Consider the following 12054-nt stretch of genomic DNA (forward strand, 5'->3'; position numbering starts at 1 on the left):
CAAAATTACGATTTGTGAACAGATAACTACCTAGGATGACTGAAATAGTAGTGCTGGCAATACTAATCGTACAATGGAGAGGTATAATGTACCGCGATAGGACGTCATGGGTAACAAGAAGCCAGTCGTCGATCCCTCCCTTCACGAGTCAACTGAACCTTCTAAACTTTGACGAGTAATACCTTTCTCAATTTTTTTTTTTTTGAAGAAGAAAAACAAACTTTCAGCACTCAAATTAAATAATTAAATTTCATAGATTAATAGAAGAGTGACTGGTTAATTAAACTCAACAATCTTTATTTCTTACAATTAATATGAAGCGAGTTATTAAACTTCAAATTCATTGGTAAACATGTAATACATACGGAATATCCCATGAGTAAACAAAAAGAACTTCAGGACATGTTCTATAAGTGACAATAAAGAAAAACATTAAGATAAACAAACGTACGAAAATACTTGTTTTCAAGTTATAGTTTTTCAAAAATTTTGATCTGCTTGTCGAAATCAGGTCAAAAGTTTTTATCCCTGGAGAAATCAGAGGTAAAGTAATCACTTTAAGGGTAAAGTGAAGCCATACTAAAATTCTTCGAACTCATAATTTTGACTGTTTCGTGTAGTTTTTGATCTAAAAAATAAAATTAAAACAGATTCTGAAACTGTATCTTTAGTAAGTTTTTAAAAAAAATTCAATATTTTTACCCACGACGTAACGGAGACGGTATATGCGTTTGAAATAAGAGGTTGTGCGTGTGTATGTCTGTTACCATTTTCCTTAAAAATTACTGGACCGATTTCGATGCGGTTTTTTGCATTACATAGGTATCATTTCAGAGTAGGTTCTTAGATTGGTTTTACGGTTATAAGCCGCCAGGGGACGCTGCAGCAAATATTTTTTTTTCAAAACGGCTTTTGAATGTTTCTAAATCTTTCTAACTCCAGCAAGACTACATTATTGTATGGATTATTAAATATTTTGCGCTGTTGTAGTAAACTTTCATCGTCATCATTAGTTGGGCACAGGCCGACTAATCTTTAAAAAGTAATAAATAAAAAATAAAATAAAATTTTTAAAAACCCACGACGAAAAAAGCTTAATAAACGTGAGATAATTACATAACTGTCTTTTTACCTTATACTGTGATAAAGGCAATAAAATTTAAGATTTTGATTGAACGTAGTGCGTAACCCGTAGACTGCGTAGATAAGCTTATTTTTATTTTTTGTTATTTTTTTTCACCTTCACCCCGGGCTGGATCCTGCAGTTAAGTATAACACTGTCCAGGGGAGTGTCCTATACTCTATCGGGCCTCCACGTCTCGGCCTGGCGGTCGGATCTTACTTTGCGCCCGCCTCCAACCCGCAGAGTAGGATCCACTATCCCGGCTATGCCGTCTCTGGGTCTCCACTTCGGGAGCCGGAACTCTGTCTTTATGCCAACGCCTCTAACGGGGACACCCCGAGTGGGGCATCCCCGCCGGCACTCGATCTTCTTCACTCGGGGGTGCGAGAGTCCCGTACCTCATCGCTACCGCCCATTCGTGCAAGCATGAGCGAACGGCAGCTCCGCAGAGGCTGTCCCTCATTCCCGAGTCCCCCGATCTTTCTCCTAAAGAACTCTCGCCGTAAACCCTGCGATGGTATCAAAACTCTTGGAGCTCCGTAACACGGTGGCGATGATGTTCTCTACGCTGAGCGGTCCGGTAATCGCCGAGCAAGCTAGGCGGTATTCATCCCACTGTAGGCACAAGCACACCACCTGTTCCGGGGTATCCAGGTAGTAAGGGCAGTAGGGGTCATCCGCCCTCCTCCTACCACACGGGTAGGCGCAGAAGATCCCATGATCGGTCAGGAATTGTGTGAGCCAGTAGTTCAGCTCACCAAACTTCCGACCGGCCCATGGCTTTATATTCGCGATAAGGCGGTGCATCTACCTGTCCTTGGTGAACGCATCCCACCTAGCTTGCCAATCTCGGAACAGAGCCGCATGTTTGTCCCCCCACTGCTCTGTTCCGAGATTGGCAAGTTAGGTGGTATACGTCCACCAAGGGCGTAGATTAGCTTTAGTTATCATCATATTCACCTATGACGGTTAATCAAAATCTTAAATTTTATTGTCTTAAAAACAAATTTCACAATTTTATAGAGGATATAATTATTATAATTGATATAATATTTATAACTGTTATAGAGGTATATTAAAAATACAGTTATTTAATTACTTAACTTTTTTAAGGTTTTTACGTCGTGGATTTTTTAAATTTTATTTTTTATTAGTTATGATGAATAATAGCTTCGTTAAATTATAAGTAAACAAATAACAATTTAAAACAAAACTTTTGAGAATTTAATTGAGTAAATGACCTTTTTTATTTAATTTTTAAGTAAAAAACCAAATGAAACCGTCAAATTTACCTCTTAATTCAAGTTTCAAGAATTTCAGTTAGGTTTCATTTTAATTTTGGAACAGAAATCAGAGTGAAATCTTTTGCAAAGCTGTAATTCGAAAACAAGCGCTTTCACACTCATGTTTTTCTATATCTTCGCTTGTAGAACGTGTTCTGAAATTCTTTTATTTTCATTGAGAGACACTCTGTCTAGTACAATTTGTTTCAGTTTTGAATGAAATAAAAAAATATACCATGCAAAATATACATGAACTGGTATATATATAAATGAAATTGAATTTTTATGTATTATAAAAAATAATAATAATGAGCATTACTCGTCTAAGATGATCAATCCTTCATTCCACTCCACGATTAAAAATAATAATTTTTTTTAATAACAATATAATGCAAGAAAAATAAATTATTTGTAGCATTTCTTATAAAATAACATTTTAAATTATTTTGTGCAAATTAATGTGAACAAGAGTATATTTTCAAAAAAATAATCAAATTTATTACTTATAAAGATTATACAGTGTTTATTACAGTATTTAATATATCCTCCTCGCACTTTAATAACCATTTCAATTCTTAGGTATTGAATCTCAAAGTTTTTTACATATTTCTTTAATTTCTTAATCGTGAAACCACATCTTAATTCCAGCAAAAATCATCTTCTCTTTAGTAGTGCAGTCCATTTTTTTCAATCTTTACTTCACAATTGCCAACAAATTTTCAATTGGGTTCGGATCGGGTGAATTTCCAGGCCAAACCTTTTGAGTGAATCCCTTTTTGAGACATGAAAAGCTTAACTTTCTTTGATGAGTGGCAGGGGACCAAACCTTGTTGAAAAGCAGTGTTTTCGACTTCAAGTAAATCCACAAACTTTTGAATTTTTTGTAGAGTCCTATTTTTAAATATGGGATGTACTTTTCACTGTTCATCATTCCAGAGATGGTTATTAAAGATTTTGATCCAAAGTAGCTGAAGCATTACCAAAACGTCTTCTTTAAAGGATGCTTTACATCTTGTTTGAAGTGTTTTGACATAACCAAGGGAACATCATTGCTTTTTCGCACATGTGACACGGTTACACCCTGAACTAGAAAATGACTCGTCAGAGAAAAGGGCTTTTCTTGAAGTATCAGCATTCCAATTTTTGTATTTTGTATTTTTTGGCCCAAAGAAGTCTTTTCTTCTTCACGGCATCCGTGAAGAAGAACCGTAAGAAGTAAGACCGTAAGACCGTAAGAAGTTATTTTCTTATAGACCTTCGTAACTTGCGACCGCTTTCCAGAAGTCTTCTGCGTACAGCAGAATCGTAAATGTTTTGACACCGGCTGATCTTAAGTCTTTTTGTAACTCAAAACTATTTTACTAAGGATTAATTCTGTTTATTCTACGTAAAATAGCATCATCTTTTAAAGTAGTTTTACGCTTTTTTCCAAAGCGACTTTTTCGTAGTGTGAAATTGTACACGTCTCAGTATTTTGGTCTAATTATCTTATTAACTACACGTAGACTAACCTTACACTCCGCTGCTATCTGTCTTTGAATCGTACGAATATGTTCATGGGGGATCTTCTTTCTTTTTTTAGGAGTTAAATTCATATTGCTACTTTTCTAAATTTATTAACGAAATCACAAGATCACATACACTTGAAGAAACCAAAATAAAATTGATAAGCGATACACATAATTTCTCAAAATAAACAAGATATTTTCAGGCAATATTTGAAATAGAGGGAAGCAGCTGTACTACATCTGGAATCGATGATACAACATAACTAACTAAAAATTATCTCTTGTTCATATTAAATTGCACAAGACTGTATTTTTACTTCCTTGTACGAACTAAAGGATGTATTGTGATCGCCAAAAATGTCAGTTTCCAGATTTCAACGGAAATATCCATTTTGATCATCCCTGAATCCATTTTACCTAGTTTTGGCGTGACGTCTGTACGTACGTGTGTATCTCGCATAACTTAAAAATGATTAGCCGTAGGATGTTGAAAATTTGAATTTAGGACTGTTGTAACATCTAGTTGTGCTCCTCCCCTTTCGATTGCAATCGACTGAACCAAAAGTGTCCAAAAAAGCCCAAAGCCCAAAATCCAAAAACAATCGCATTTTGGACTTTTTCTTAATTACAATAATAACTCCTCGTTGAGAGCTTTTTAACGATATATCAAAGCGGTACTTATCTTCATTGGTTCCAGAGTTATAAACAAATAAAATTTTAATTAATGAAATATTTGGATCTTAGGGCAAGGCACATCGGTTCGAATCAGACTTCATCTCCTTTTTTTTTAACTTTTTTTTGTAATTTAAATATATTGATTTATTAATAATTATTAATCTCACACTGTAAAAAAAAATACGATAAATAACAATTCAATAATAACAAAAAAAAAATATCAGAAGTTTTTAATGAAATAAAATTTTTTGTACTTTTCATTTAAAAAAAATATGTATAAATGTAATTTAATAGGCGTACAAGGAAGTCATGTGTTGTCCACATCAGATTTTTACTTTTTGAATTTTCTTTCATGCCCACCTTGCACTATTAAATATATATATATATATATATAAATAATTTATTGTAATCATTATATTATATTGTTATTAATAGTTCATTAAGAGATAGTAAATTACTTGGGTATTTTTATTCATTTCACAAAATGAAATGTGAAATTGCTTGTTAGCCTTCAAATTTTATTATTTTATATTTATTCCTCTAACTTTTTTAAGTTCATTCATTATATTCATAATTATTAAAAAAACTTGAATAAAAATTTAAATTTTAACGAGTAAAACCCATTTTATTGTCTTCAAAAAAAAGAAGTCTTATAAATTTGTAGTAAACATTACAATAAAATAAATTTTTTTTAAAGTTTACAGTGGCGTAAAAGGCTAAAATAACAGTACTGAAAAGTGGTTGGGTTTCAATTAACCACACATCTCAGGAATGGTCGAACTGAGAGTGTACAAGACTACATTTCATTTACACTCATACATATCATCCTCATTCATCCTCTGAAGTATTATCTGAACGGTAATTACCGGAGGCTAAACAGGGAAAAGAAGAGAGAGAGAGAGTACTGAAAAGTGGGGAAAACTAATAAATTTATCCAAGGTATTTAGTTATAATGCATCTAAGAAATAAGAGTTATTAGTTAGAATTAATTCCTTTGAGAGTAATGATGTTCATTAAACAGCCGACCCTTGTGGCGAATAAAGTGAAATATTGTTATTTGTAGAATTTAATATCATCTTTAATCAAAGGATTTGAGAAGTAATACGTTAAAATGCATTCTAAATTTATTAAAATTTGCCATTAATGAGATGTTTATCATTCTTATTATAAAAACTTTGATATTTTTTTCATAGTGCTCCCGATTTTTGCTAAGTACAATGTATTATTACGTTCAATTTAAAAAAAAAATAAAATAATAATTACATTTATATATAAATTTAAAAAAAATAAATAAAAAAACATAAATCTATTTTTTTAAATGTATAAAAATACAGTCAAGTTTAAAAATCAGTGTCACCATCATCCAAATTCTGCGGTTAGTTGTCCTGCTTACCGATGTATAACAAAAGTTGGTATTACTAAAAAAATACTACAAAATATAACCTAGAAATAAATGTAAAAATCTTGCATAATCAAGTTTACGGTCAACAAGATCCATCTGGTGTGTTAGGTAAGAATAACTTCGAAGAGTTCGATAAAAATCTATTACTGTTAATTCACCAAAAAGCAGAAGTTGCAGTGGGAGATACACTGATGTGAATGTATTCCTCTTATCCTACACGCGCGCGCTCGCATACACACACACACACACACACACACACACACACAAATACATATACAATGCACAAAAGAGAATTAGCTTATAAAAACTACACACACAAAGTGAGAAGAATGACGTCACTAACCGGCTGCCTTTCATTGTGATTATATTATGTGTGTTTGTGTAGTAGTACAGTATTTACATGCATACCTATGTATATATATAACCACGAGTTTCAACAAGTAATTTCATTTTCATTTCAGTAGTTGTGTACGGATGACTGTGTATTATTATATTATTGAGTGCATCCCCATTGAGTAAAATCATCGTAAAACTAGACGGCTCGCTATAAGTTATTTAATTTATTTTTCTTGTTTTTATTTTTGCAACCCCGCTAATACTACAAAGGTTAGTGTTACCATATATTTTTTTTATTATTATGAATAAATAGAAATAGAATATTTTAACGCATTATATATAAAAAAATTTTCAATAATTTTCATTGAAATATTTTATTGTAAAAAAAAGTTTTAATCCATTATGAATGGTATAATCAATAAAAAAACAAGCTTTGGTTTTGCCATAAAAAGCCTAGGTAATACTATAGAACTGTCTTGATTAAAATTCTAGGATAACGGCCAGTTCCTTTCATCATAAGGTTTATAATTTATTATTATTTTTTTAAATATTAAAGGTAAGTATTTTACTGTATAATTTAAAAATAATAATTATTATGTGTTTTAATATTACAAAAATTATAAATATTTAAAATAAAAACAAAATTCATATATTTTTTCAAATAATTCTTATGTTATGGATCTTTGAAGAGGTGGTTTAAAAAATATACGTTGTAAGATTAAAAAAAACAATTTATTTTTAAATTACAAATAAATTTAACATATAAACGTAACAATTTCAATTTCACGAGTAACTTATTTTGTTTAACAACTATAAAGCTTTTTATAAAAAGTGCTGCATAAAAAGTAAATATCTATTCTAAGTTCGTTTCTAAGCTTATATTTTTATTAATAATATAGTTATTATAAATAATCTATGACACAGAATATTCTCTTACTCGTACTTGTGATACAAAATAATAATATACTGTAAATATGTTGGTAGGAGAAAAAAATTAACAATTTGTTACAGTCATAGCTTATTTTTCAATTATCTTTTTTTTATTGTCAATAGAAAAATATCGTCATACACTTGATAAATATAAAAACCATTTTTATTTTTACTTTTTATACATGTACAGGGGAAGGATTCGAACTATATTAATAATTTATTAACCTCTCATTATAAACTTTTTTTACGGTGAATAATAATTTAATAATTATAAAAAAAATTAGAAAATATCAGAAGTTTTTAATGAAATAAAATTATATATAGTATTTTTCATTTTAAAAAAAAATGTGTAAATGTAATTTAATAGGCGTATAAGAAAGTCATGTGTTGTCCTCATCAGATTTTTTATTATAATGTATGTAAAGGATTTTAAGTACAAGAAATATCAGTAAGAGTTTCTTTTTCTGAGAGTAATGATGTTCACTATACACCAAGTCCCTATGGTAAACAGAATGAAGGTATCACTTGCAGGATTGAATATAACTTTAAATTATATATTTGTTGCGAACCGTAAATAAAGAAACGGGATACCAGTGCAATCCTCGCTTTCTTTAATAAGCTTGGCATTAAATGCTTATTATTCTAGAGAGCCTTATTTTCGGGAGGGATTTGTGACTCATGTTAGGTTATCTAAAACTATTATAAGAAAATAATAATAAATTTAAATAATCTTTTCCTTTAATTTATAAATTAAATCAATTTAATTTTTCAACCCACCGGGTTGGTCTAGTGGCAAAACTCGTCGTCGTAAATCAGTTGATTTCTAAGTCGAAGTTTTCAGGTTCAAATCCTAATAAAGGTAGTTGTTTTTAGTCGAATTTGAATACTAGATCGGGAATACGGGTGTTCTTTGGTGGTTGGGTTTCAATTAACCTCACGTCTCAGGAATGGTCGTCCTGAGTTTGTTCTGAATAAATAAATAAATTTTATTTATTTAGTTTTTAATTTCATATATTTTCTTTTAAACTTTAAAAACTTAGCAGCTTAGGCAAAACTTAGAGTATATTAACCATTATTTTTCTTTTTGATTTAGTTTTATTAATTTTCATATATATTTAAATTTTTACTTATTAATTTTTAAAAATTCTGTTTTATGTAATTGAAAATGTAAAGAAGAATTAAAATTAAAAGTAATATTATAATCTTAAACTTTGAATTATATTTATATGTATATAAATAACGTATTCATTACATCGATTAGAAAGTGAAAAAAATAATAAATAATTTAACTTTAAAAAAAGAGATGGTAAATCATTCCATTCGTAATAGGAAAATATAATTTCTGATTTTATTTATTTTGTATAATTTAAAATTTTTAAGACAAAAAATTTTCATATTTCTAAAAAAAATTATAATTAAAATATTTAAAAAAGTAATGTAATTAAAAATATAATGACGATTAATAACTGACAATAAATTATAACATTTAACATTAATTAAGTACAATTTTATGCTGAATGAATATCAGATTCATTATTAATTTTTTTTTTGTTACTGAGTATTTTTCTGTTGTTAAAAGATACCTTTCCTCTATCGGCATGATATATATTTATACATTCTTTTCTGTGTTTATTTACTTTTAATATTATTTAATTGTTATATTTCTACTGAAATATTCTATTTTTTTTTTTGTCTTCAGTCATTTGACTGGTTTGATGCAGCTCTCCAAGATTCCCTATCTAGTGCTAGTCGTTTCATTTCAGTATACCCTCTACATCCTACATCCCTAACAAATATTCTATAATAAATTAGTAAAAATTGGACGTAATTTACTTTATTATTTTGTTATTGAAAACACTAATGTATAAAAGATATAGGACTGTAATATATTTTAAACAAACCTACTAAATTGTACAACATCTGTTCTCTTAATCAAGGTCATACAAGGAAGTCATTTTTTATTATTAACTATTAATATTTGAGAAATTCTCCTTTGAAAACAGTTTAAATTGTTTATTATGAGGGCTGAACTAAAGATATATATATATATATTGATTTTTTTTCAGACAATCCGCTAAGTACAGAATTAAAGAAACATTCTTATCTTTTTTTAACTTTATTTCTTTTACATTAGAGCGCTTTCGGGCATAAGCCCATCCTCAGGAATGTTTTCTGATTTATCTTCATTTAAATTTACAAATATAATTACCATTCAACACCCTTACACATTGGTTACTTTTTATAGCCTTGGTTATTGAGTAAAATATAAGAAATTTTAAACATTTACAAAACATACATTTGTTCAGTCAAAAATCTTTAAAAAATTAAAAACATTTCGAAAATTTACTAAAAATTGCAATTAATATTAAAATTTTTTTACTAAAATTTATCAAAAAAATTTTTATTTTAACTGAAATTTTAATTTTCAGTCAAAACAATTTTGACTGAACAAATGTATGTTTTGTAAATGTTTAAAATTTCTTATATTTTACTCAATAACCAAGGCTATAAAAAGTAACCAATGTGTAAGGGTGTTGAATGGTAGTTATATTTGTAAATTTAAATGAAGATAAATCAGAAAACATTCCTGAGGATGGGCTCATGTCCGAAAGCGCTCTAATGTAAAGGAAATAAAGTTAACAAAAGATAAGAATGTTTCTTTAATTCTGTACTTAGCGGATTGTCTGAAAAAAAATCAATATATATTGATTTTATATGTATAAATGTATATATGTGTGTGTGAGGGGGGAAGAGGTGTTATAATAAAATGTAGGTTTTATTATATATTTAAAGTTGTGTAAATAAAATTGAAGTATCTGTCTATGAAAAATGAGTATTTCAAAAGTTTTCTTTTATAATATTATTACTTAGAAATGGTTTATATTTTTTCGATATGCATGTTTGTTACTCTATTACCTTAATTACAACGGATCTGATTTGAATAAAATTTTAGTCCCTGAAGAGCTTGGTTTTTCAAAAAGAATAATAGTTTATGTTATGGATTTCAAAAATAAGGTAGAAGAAGTGCTCCTCCCCTAATCATAAACGGGTTTCCACCATTATCTTGGCTATTTTATATTAAACATTTTTAGGGAAAAATTTAATGATAAATTGATTTTAAAAAAATAATGTGTTGGTTGAGTTCACCGTCGCATCCCTTAAAAAAGCGAAATTCACAAAAACCCGAAAATGCTTTTTAGATATTTATCTGAAGAGTATATGCAAGCTAAAATTAGTGAGTATCTCGTTTAATGCATTCGGAATTGGAGAAAATTTGTAATTATTGTTCAAAATTTTTTATTTTTCTTCACGCCGTTCAAAGCATGAATTCCGAAAAATCTAGAAATCAGTTTACATGACGACTATACGCACCAAAAATCAAGTTGATTTTTTCATTTATTACCGAGAAATAAAGAAAAATAATCGGGTTTCAAAAAAAAAAAAAATCAAAAATACATTTTAACTCTTTAAACTAGGAATTTCCAAAAAAAACTAGAAATTCGTTATTAAATATTTACATGGAGATTAAAGACACTAAGAATCAAGTTGATATTTGTTACAGAAATTAAAAAAAAGTAAATTTCATTGTTACTCCATTCCCTTTAAATTTGGATTCCAAAAAATCCTTTCTCTGTGTGCATTTACAGCCTAAGAATAACGTTTATACAAATTTTCATCATTATATATAATATAAAGTGCTTACCCAAATATTATTCGTTTCCCTCAAGCGCTTTCGGTTATCTGACATTTTCAGGAAGGATTATAATTTATGATTAAAATATATAAAATTATATAACTCACATATTTAATTTATACGAAAAAAAATAATCGTCATTTTGTATAAGTTAAAGTCTTAAGTCAAAGTAACTACGTCCGTATTATAATAATATCACAACTCTTATATAATGTAACAGTATCAAACATCGGATTATATTATATGTTGCTGCTCCACTGTGACCTCCAGATAATTATCTCATACCGTTTATCATATTTTGTTTGTATGGCATTGTTATGTACATTTAATGCATCATTCGAATATTTGCGATGTTTTATGTGGTAAAATGATGTGGCTGAAATTAAAAATTGTTTAAATTTCTGAATATCAGAATACTATTACAATGTTAATTAGTTTTATCCAGGTGTTCTGTTTTAATTATAATTCTTTACTGGTACATTCCTACCACGATAAAAACACATAAAAGCTTTTATTACACATAAAAACACATATGTAGTTGTTTACGAAGAAACTGAAAGAATATCAAGCACATGTTTTACAAATGAAAATAAAGAAAAAACTTATATAAACATTTGTGTGGAAACACTTCGTTTTCCAGTTGTAGCTTGCGAATGTAGAAAAATGAAGCAACACTGATACTCATGGATCTTAACTAATTCTAAATAATAAATTTTCGTTTCTTAATATTTCTAATATTACATAATGAAATTTAAATAATGCTAATAAACTAACTTTTATTTATATTTTTCTTTTTAACAACTGATCTTGTTTATACTTATTTTCCAAGTCGTTGTTTCGGTTTGAAATTATAATACAGTATTTTCCGCTACTCTAGAAATTTATAATTATTTATAAAACAAAATGATTTCAAATCATATTTTTTAAACTCCTCTTCATTTTTATTTGACAGATATATTAGATATATTTCAGCTATTAGATAGATTTTTCTGATCAAATTCTCTATAAATTTTAAAGTAAAACTGTATTTACTTACTAACAATTATATGTCAAATCTAACAAATTATGTTTTACGAAAACAATTCTTTGTGTTTTACAATAAT

At 28.6% G+C, this 12054-nt stretch overlaps 1 protein-coding gene across 1 annotated transcript in view; it reads left to right on the forward strand.

Annotated features, from left to right (window-relative positions):
• Window positions 1–6452: 6452 nt before the first annotated feature.
• Cpr66D (Cuticular protein 66D) overlaps window positions 6453–12054 on the forward strand; it is a 38190-nt gene continuing 32588 nt past the window's right edge. The window contains exon 1 of the mRNA XM_075376755.1: window positions 6453–6597. The gene's annotated coding sequence lies outside the window, so the exon portion shown is untranslated. The remainder of the gene's footprint in view (window positions 6598–12054) is intronic.

Source organism: Lycorma delicatula, chromosome 10 (genome assembly GCF_047948215.1).
Source record: "Lycorma delicatula isolate Av1 chromosome 10, ASM4794821v1, whole genome shotgun sequence".
NCBI classification, from domain to species: Eukaryota; Metazoa; Arthropoda; class Insecta; order Hemiptera; family Fulgoridae; genus Lycorma; species Lycorma delicatula.